Source organism: Rhinopithecus bieti, unplaced genomic scaffold (genome assembly GCF_001698545.2).
Source record: "Rhinopithecus bieti isolate Rb0 unplaced genomic scaffold, ASM169854v2 scaffold_53, whole genome shotgun sequence".
Taxonomy (NCBI): Eukaryota; Metazoa; Chordata; class Mammalia; order Primates; family Cercopithecidae; genus Rhinopithecus; species Rhinopithecus bieti.
In genome coordinates, this window is record NW_016803161.1 from 2,037,526 (window position 1) to 2,047,441 (window position 9,916).

The 9,916-nt window shown below is 37.5% G+C and overlaps 1 protein-coding gene across 1 annotated transcript in view; it reads right to left on the reverse strand.

The window, feature by feature from the left end:
* LOC108526480 (protein eyes shut homolog) overlaps positions 1–9,916 on the reverse strand; it is a 123,776-nt gene that overhangs the window by 104,450 nt on the left and 9,410 nt on the right. The window lies entirely within an intron of this gene.

The window sequence follows — 9,916 nt, forward strand, 5'->3', positions numbered from 1 at the left end:
ATAAATGATGAATTGATGGGTGCTGACGAGTTGATGGGTGCAGCACACCAACATGGCATAAGTATACATATGTAACAAACCTGCACGTTATGCACATGTACCCTAGAACTTAAAGTATAATAAAAAAAAAAAAATAAAAAAATAAAATACAATAATAATTACAATAAAAAGGCCACTTCATTGTTTCCTCCATCAATCGCAACCAGATGAGTTGAAATTATATAATAAATTATATATAATATATGGTATATCCCAAGCAGTTTAAGCATAATTTAAGCATAATTTGAAATCAGTCCCATGAAATCAATAGAAAGGAATAAAAATCTCAAATTATGTTTGGAAGGGAGTTGTCTAGATTAGTGCTAAGCTTCTTTAATCTTGCTTCACAGACATTATTTACTTAAAATTCCATATATCTACTCATATAATGTAGACATCATGAAACACAAAAAAATAGAAATTAAAAGATCGAGATAAAAAAAGAGAATTAATATTTTCTTCCAATGTCACAATGGAGTCTATATATTCCACTCTGGGAACCATTAGACTGGTATGAAAGCCTTGTCATGTGAGAAAGAAGAATTCCTTGGTTTAATGCTGTTATTGCAAGACTTGTTAGAGTTTTTACTGTGCTACTGCACATGGTGAATTCCTGAAGGGGCAATAGAATACTGTATAGTGATCTAAAGAAAGACAAGTCAGAGATCCCAGATCTATCTGCCACTCATGAACAATATCACTTTAGACTGGTTATTCAAACTCACTGAACTTCAGTTTTGCCATCTGTACAAGGCAATAATGACATATCTCCTTGGGTTATTACACAGATTATGTAAGAAGATGAATGTAAAGTACTTAGTCCAATGCCTAGCATAAAGTAGATGTGAGTTCATTTCATCACAGACTCTTTTTTTTATGGGTACCTTATTGCACTAGTGTACTGTGAAAAATACTTTTGGAAATGTTCCAGATTAGACTATTCTTTCACTTATTATATTATTGTTACTTTTTTTTTTTTTTTTTTTTTTTGAGACGGAGTCTCGCTCTGTCGCCCGGGCTGGAGTGCAGTGGCCCGATCTCCGCTCACTGCAAACTCCGCCTCCCGGGTTCACGCCATTCTCCTGCCTCAGCCTCCCGAGTAGCTGGGACTACAGGCGCCCGCCACCTCGCCCGGCTAGCTTTTGTATTTTTTAGTAGAGATGGGGTTTCACCGTGTTAGCCAGAATGGTCTCGATCTCCTGGCCTCGTGATCCGCCCGTCTCGGCCTCCCAAAGTGCTGGTTATTGTTACTTTTTAAAATTTGACAAATACTTATTGATTATCTCCTAAGTATAGATGTAGTAGTAGGCTTAGGGCAACAGCATACATAGCTGAATATTCTGAAGGACTTTTAAATTATTTTTAACTCAGCAAAAAAATTCAGAGCCTACCATATGTCAGACACAATGTACTGGTTTGCAGATATGGTGATGGCCAAGGCACATATGGTGTCTACCTTCATGAAACTTAGAGTGTGAGGAAAGGACTGGCATGATGTATGGCCAGTATTTACAAGGTAAATGCAAAATAGTATAAAGAGTGTTCTGATAAGGGGTGAATAAAATGGGGGGTATTGGGTTAGCTGAGATTTGCCCATGCTAGACTTGCACATCATTTTAAAGAGTTCTTACTTTATCCTAAGGAAAATAGAAGACTATTTTCAAGGTCAACAGGATGAAAGGACAAAATATCAGAGAACACACAAAATGAGCATGTCACTGAATACAAACAAAGAAAAGCTTGAACAGAATAGCTGCTATCATTGTATAGAATGGTAGGCAATATACATCACACACAGCTATCTCTGTCTACTGTCTATTTCATTCCTATCAATAAATTTCATTGCCTCTTTATAAAACATCAACTTCACAGTTTTTCTTGTGGCATAAATTTACTCAGACTCTAATCAGTTTTTTTGTTTCGGTGAAGACTTTTTTTTTTTTTACATATCGCAAATGTGTTTGTGCCTTCCATTGCTTGCTAACTGGCAGGTGCATCACATTAACATAGCTCTTAAACCAACCAAGCAGAGCCTGATAGGTGTGGTGGGATCTGACAGTATTCATTTGATATGAAACAATGACTCTTTGCTAAAGGGCCTGGACTGACAGACCTGCAAGGTTAAAGTCTCTGGTGAGCTTGAGAATAAACTACAGAGGTTTGCATTTCCATACATGGTCTGCAAGACCAATTTGCCATAAGTATATTCAGGAGAGACCACTCTGCCTTTTGTGAATACATAGTCTATCCATTTTAGACATTTTTAACAAGCAGGAAATGCTTCTGTCAGAAGGGAGAATTCTGTGAGGTTGCTAAATAATGACAAAGTGCTGGAATAAACAGAAAGGAGAACATTTGGCCTTGAGAGTTTAGTGTTCTACTGACAGTGTTCTGACAGAGACACACAGTCAGAGTTTGATAGTGAATAGTCTGTTCTCTGTGTAAAAGTGGACAATAACAGATGTGTATCTCCCTAGCAATTGAGATGTAAAAATCTTCAAGCTAATTTGGTTTTCATTTAGTGTGAGGAGAAATTGCCTCATGAAAATAGTTTTAAGATGAGAGGTAATGTTTCAAAAGAAATATATAAAATATCCTTTCATGTTATTTTGCTAATTTAGAAAATATAGTTGTATATTTTCTGCTTCCCATGATATTTCTTTGGATTAAAAGTTTTTACCACAGTTTCATTGGATTGCAAACACATATTTTATGAACTTATAATTTATCAAATCTATTAGATTGAAATAAGATAAATATAATACAAGAAATCCTGTTTTTTTGAGAAGGAGTCCAAGAGTTTATGAACAAAATCAGATGTATTTAAGAAAACATATTGGAATATGTAGTTCAGGGAAATCTTGACACTTACATCAGGTTTAGATTTAGCTCCATATAACAGATAACTTGTTAAAAAGCAGAAGTTTAAGCAAAATAAATTATTTCTCTCATTAACAGAAAGTTTCTTAGTGAACATTTCCAGGCTAGTATGGTGGTTTTATAGTTAAGGATTTAAACTTCTTGCATCATTTTGCTTCACCATCTTAGCATGTATCTTTCATTCTCAAGGTGGCTTTGTAGTCAGAGATGACTTCTGGAATTCAAGACATCTCATGCACATTCTAGACTTCAGAAAGAAGGAAGATTTGGAGGTCATGCTACTCTTCAAGAGATTTTCCGGAGGTCAATATAATACTCTAACACTTCTGCTTATATCTGATTGTCCAGAGTTTAGTCCCATGGCCACACTTTAAGGCTCTAAAGGAGGATAGGAAACTTAGCTGGGTACATTAGTGACCCACATAAAATCAAGAGTGCACTAATACTGTATCTGTATCTGTATGAGATGAGTATATCTGGGCCACTATCCAGAGGATTCCTGGAAGTCCCTGGCTCACTCTCCACAAGCCCTAAGTACTATTTCTCCGACATGCACGCAATTGCTAGCTCTGTCAAGTGGTAGTACTTTGAGTGTGATGTTTCCTAGGGTTCTCCATGACCATCCTCCGATGGAGTCCACGTGTGCTCAATGTGCGTTTTCCTGAGCTGGAGAGTTGAACTGGATGCTGCTCAAGCACCACTTGTTTGCCAGTAAGTTTGATGTGTATGTTGACCTTTTCTCCATCCAGTGTTTGGATAAGCATCTGAGACATAAAACTTTGAAGACATTAAAATACTGACCATTACAGGCAATTTTATGAATAGTAAGAAGGATACACAAAAAATACTCTTATCTGATTCCTCTTCCTTGTCAACAAGCATCGGGAAAATGGTATGAGGTCCTCTTTGGGGTGGGGACTCAGTCTTCTTGTCAGAGAAGCTGCATGTTTTCTGCAGAACGCCATTGACTAGAAATGTGATAGCATTAAATGTTCACCTAAATTTAACGTGAGGGGGAGTAAAAGTAGCCTTGAGGCCAGAGCAGGTAGCAAGGCATTCTGGAAAGAAGGGACCAGGGTGCCTGGGGAAGAGGCCAATACATAAGGTCAGCCTGTTCAAAGAGCTCAGGGACTTAGCAAAATGAGAAGATTTCACCTGTGCCAAAACTATTAAGAATTTTAAATGTGACAATTTTCCTGGTATGAATAAACTTATAACAACAACCATAAAGATATAATTGATCTGATACATTGTACTGAAATAGAAATTTGATTTTACTCTAAATTATTTGGCCAGGCTGGTCTTGAACTCCTGACCTCAGGTGATCCACCCACCTCGGCTTCCCAAAGTGCTAGAATTATAGGTGTGAGCCACCACGCCTGCCCCAACGAGGTTATTTTTTTTTTTTTAAAGAACACTTCAGTGTACACTGAAATACATATTTATAAGTGCTTCTTTTTAAATATGTGCCAACCTAACGTTTTCTCATTGCAGATGCTGAAGTGGAGGGAAAAAGTGAAAGGCAGGAGGTGCTCACCTTTTCCCTGAGCAAGAGGAAAGGCAACTTCCCTCAGTTCTTAAGAAAAAGTACAGGCGGCCGGGCGCGGTGGCTCAAGCCTGTAATCCCAGCACTTTGGGAGGCCGAGACGGGCGGATCACGAGGCCAGGAGATCGAGACCATCCTGGCTAACACGGTGAAACCCCGTCTCTACTAAAAAATACAAAAAACTAGCCGGGCGAGGTGGCGGGCGCCTGTAGTCCCAGCTACTCGGGAGGCTGAGGCAGGAGAATGGCGTGAACCCGGGAGGCGGAGTTTGCAGTGAGCGGAGATCCGGCCACTGCACTCCAGCCCGGGCGACAGAGCGAGACTCCGTCTCAAAAAAAAAAAAAAAAAGAAAAAGTACAGGCCATTCACAGTCTGCCTTCAACCCAGAGAAAGAGGAATCACTTTCTCGAGCACTTTTTTTTCTCATCCCGGTCTCCTTGCTCTTGTCTGGGGTTAGGCTTGACCTTTTAGTACTTTTTTGTAACCAGGAGCTGAAAAATACAGATTTAAACATGGTGGGAAATGAGGGATACTAAGATGTGTTGAACAGCAGGGCAATCAAACAGCTCTTGAGTTGGAGAGAGAAAGCTGGATCATATCAGAGTGGATGCTATCAAAGGAGTTATGAGCTTAACATGACAGAAAATTGTATGTACTTGAAATATGCCATTACAAAATGCCAGCCTGACATTAAGCTGCTTTATGGAGGTATCATGTCCTTAAATAGCCTGGTGATTATTCGTGTCCCTGGAGCTCTGCTTTCCTCCCTGATTTTGTAATGCCCTGGCTTGCCTTTAATCACTGCAAAGAGTGTCACCATCTTAGAAAAATTCTTAAAAGAAAATTAATATTGATTTCCACTGATGTTCTAGAGAGTTTTTTTTTAATAGCTGGGATAGGGATGCAGCCTTCTGTCCCACAATGACAGGAGGTAGCAGTTTCCGGTAGGGGTAAGGATCCTACTTTGACCACCCTTAAAAAACAAAAGCATTTTCTATATGCCCATTATGTGTTAAGCACTTTACATGCACTATCTCATTTAATTCTCATAAAACCTATAAGGTAAGTTGTATTATTAAACACATTCAAATTAAAGTACGGAGAGACCAAATGACTTGCCCAAGGTCACTCAGTCGGCTAGTCAGTAGTAAAATGGGGATTTTAACCCAGGCAGATTGATTCTGGAGCCTATTCTCAGGTAGTTACACTGCTTTCCTCAAGGACCATGTTCTACGGAGAGGCCTAAGTTGGGAAGATAAGGTAAATTATTAAGAAATATTTATAGAAAGGACAAAAGAGAACAAGAGATAAGATAACGCATTCCACCTTTGTCTTTAGGATGGTATGGTTAAGAAAACAAAAAATCCTGTGCTGGGCTTTATACATTAAGAAACATTCTAATAAATCCTACTGCCACCAGGAAAAAAAAAAAAAAGAGATTATTCTTGCATAAGGAGAGGCAACAGGAAGTGTGAATGAGAAGCACAAATGTGGAAAGTAAAGCTCTTTAAAAAGGAAAGCAGCTGCGAACTTCCCATCTGCAGTGTTTGTCTCGGCTCCAGTCATCACTGCCACGATTACTCCTGGATGAATTCCCCAGTGGAAATATCAACAAGGTAGGAAATGTGATAATTATATTTTCTATTATCCCCAGAAGAATATATTAAGATGGTAGATATGGACATAATTTGGAAGAAAAGTGCTAGGTAGTAGACACAATTGCTGATGAAACAAAACTAGCTGATTTTTCATCCTCTGGTATTAGCAAAAAGGCAAAGTCCCAGATGTTATTCTGCACCTCTTCCAAAGTGTAGTTGTATTTGAACAACAGCTAGGCTTATTGGATTGCTTTCTGCCTTTCTCTATAAAATAAATATATATTCAGTACATTCTAGACAATCTTCTAGAGGTCATAATAGTAACAGTGAATGATCCAATAGATGAGTTGGGATATCACCTCATACTGGTTGGTGAAGTAGAGAAAGTATTGATGCCTGTTGATGTAAAAAAGGTTTCTGGAGGGAGTGAACATTCGAGGGGTAATTTTTGTGACTCAAAAATATGGAATATTGATATATTATGGAATGTTGATCTGTTAAGCTCTCTTTCTATAACCTCCAGATTTTCTGAGGCTGTCACCTAAGATGCCTGCTAAAACTTGTACTCTCATCATTCTTGCATGGCAATCTGGAAGTGTGGAAATATTAATGTCTTGTAGGGAACCCTTCAATCGAAAAGAACCATGAGACAATGGTCAAACATTTCTCTCTTTTGCCCCTTGGGTAGTCAATTTTAGACTTTTTGTATAGCTCCTCATAAGATCTGAGTGAAATCACACACAGTTGGCCACGGTTATGTTCAACGCCCTATGCACCTTTGCACTGACTTTCTCTCCTACCCCATTTTATTCTCACTAGATCTTCTCTCCTATTTCCTGGAATCATTTCCAAATAAACCACCTGAATGCAGTTCTTATGCAGGTTCTGTTTTTGTGGAGGTCCCAGACTAAGACAATGCCACATCATAAAAGGAGCAATATCTATGGGCTGAGAGATGAGGGGGTGTGTTTGTCAGGGTGTGGTACTGGCATTTAATACAGCTTTCTCTCCCTCTACCAGATATCTAAATATTGACAGTGTGGAAGGTTTCTCTAGGATTCATCTGCTCTTTTTAAATCTTCTTTTCTTTATCTGTACTTTCTCTTCTTTATCTATATTTCTCTTCTATATTTTCTCCTTAGACAATCTACAGTTCTATGGTTTTAAACACCACCTTTATTTTAATGACTCCCTCAAATTATATCTTTAGTCCTGATCTTGCTTCAGAGCACCAGCATCATATATCCAATTGTCTACTTTTCATGTCCATTCGGATGTCTAACTGGCATCTTTTTCTTCATTTGCACAAAATAAAACTCTTGTTTACCTCCCAATAAAATAAACTGTTTCCTACAAAATAAGCTGTTATGCCCCTATTCTTTTTCATGGCACCACCATCTACACTATAGCTCAGACAAAGAAAACTTGATGTTCTTGGGTCTATCCTTTTCACACTCTTCCCAGCAAGTTATGAATATTATATCTCCAGAATAGATTTCAAATTTATCCACTTATCTACATCCCCACTGTAATTGCCCTTGTCCTAGGCATAATTATCTTTTGTCAGGACCACTCCAATAGCCTTATAAAATCTATTAGAGATAATACCATCAGAATAGTTTAAACAAATACACACAAGTCACTAGCCCTTTTCAAGCCTTCCAGTGATTTCCTAAGGCATCTGGAAATAAAAGTTAAAAATCTTTCCATGTTCCCAAGGTCCTATATGATCTAGGCCCTGCTAACATTAGATTTTTTTTTTCTTGTTCGCTATTTCTATAGACTGTGTTTATGTGCCCCCCTAGGTTCACATGTTAAAACCTAACTGCCAGTGTGATGGTATTTGGAAGTGAGGTCTTTGGGAGATGATCAGATCATGGGGCAAAGGTTTCATGGATGGGATTAGTGCCCTTATAAAAGAAACTCCAGAGAGTTAGTCCCTTTCATGTGAGGACACAGTGAAACTGCTGTCTATGAGCCAGGAAGTAGTCCTCATCAGAACCAAGTCCACTGGTGCTTTGATCTTGAACTTTCCAGCCTCCGGAACAGTGAGAAGTATATATCTGTTGTTTGTAAGTCACCCAGTCTATGGTATTCTGTTATAGCAGCTGGAGTGAATGAAGACACGCACCAGTCACAGTAGTATCTTTTCATTCTCTGAAAAGCCCTGCTTCTATCTTTCCTCAGGGTCTTCCATTTCTGAACCTTCTGCCTGGATAGCTCCCTTTCCGGCTTTTCATGGGCCATACTCCTTATTCTTTAGGCCTCAGTACAAATATCTCCTCATCTGAGAGTGATTCTTGCCTTGGTGACCTGTGAAAATGCCCTCCAGCCCAGTTACTGTCTATCACTACTTGTTTATTTTCTTCATAATTCTTCTCAGAATTTTCGTATTGTGTTTTAAGCCATTTTTATTTTCCATTCATCTTTTCAGTTAGAAGGTAAACTCCACAAGGTCAGAAGTCCTATCTTTCTTGGCAAGTTTTACATTTCTAGACTAGATCTGGCAACTTTGTGGAATACAAATGGATAGGATAATTATTTTGAGAAATTCTTCTGGATGGGTCCATGTAGGAATCTTTTTTTTTTTTTTTTTTTAACTTACACTGAGGCAAAGAACCTAATAATGTCTAATTTTTCCTGTCTCAATATCTATACATCCTTGCATCTTTGAAACTCTAATGAGACCAGGAGATGGGAGTAAACAATCATTCTGTGTGTGTGAGTACATAAAGACATTCTGCTAAATCTTCACTTCTTATTTTTTATGGTCAGTATTATTTTCAAGTAGGAAGCAAAACTGATGATTCATCTCTTAGTAATCAAATTTATTATAACTAATTATATTGTTTTCAATAGCTTTTATCTAAATAGAATGATTACATCTGAGAAGCGTGAGATTTTATGAGAAAGGACACGACTTAAATTCTATTCATTCTATAATGTTTTCTCTTTTTATAAAAATGACTTGGCTAACTTCTTCTAATATAACCCTGCCACACACAGAATGAAATTCTTAGTACTTCTTAACTCTTCCCCTCTTAAGTCATTCTGTCTTTCAGATACACACAAATTCATTATTTCAGTTCCTTTCAAAGACCTATATATCCAAAACTTCAATATCTTTTAGTCACAGATACTTCTTTTACTCTCGTTTCCGTTTTCATACCTGCCACCTCAGGATGTGGTACCCAGCTTTTTCACGTCATCACAGGCTGGATCTGTTTGCTTTATTTTGTGATTCTGGGCCAGAGGGCCCTGAGTTCACTTTGGTAGCCTTATTCTAAAATTTAGTGCCAAATATCACAAGTGCCAAAGGAATAATTTTTTTTTTATTTTTATGGTGAAAATAATGATAAAGCAAGTCCAGTCCTGTGTTGATTAACTATTAATATGAATTTTTATTATTTCTGAACATATCTACACACATTTATGCATATCAAAGCTAACATTAAATTCTTAGGCAATTTTTTTTCCTTAAAATCTTATATTACAGCATCTTGCAGCTTTTTGTAATTTAGGATTTCTCATACTGAATTTTCCTAAAGAGAGACACATTTCTATTGATTGTGATTTAATTTCTTGATATGTAATAATTGCATCATGGGTTTTGTTACATTTAAATGTAAAGCAACTGGGCTGTGATACATAGATTTGTTAATATTGTACTCTGTTTGCCAAAATGACATGAAGTAATTTGATTTTATGTATTGCTCTTGATGCCCCTTGTTACTCTCTTATACTTAGCTAGACTTTGGGATTTTACAGTACAGAGATTTTCTGTACTCTAACCTCAGGAAAAGCTTATTACCACTTTTTTTTTTTTTTTTTTTTTTTTTTTTTTTTTTTTTTT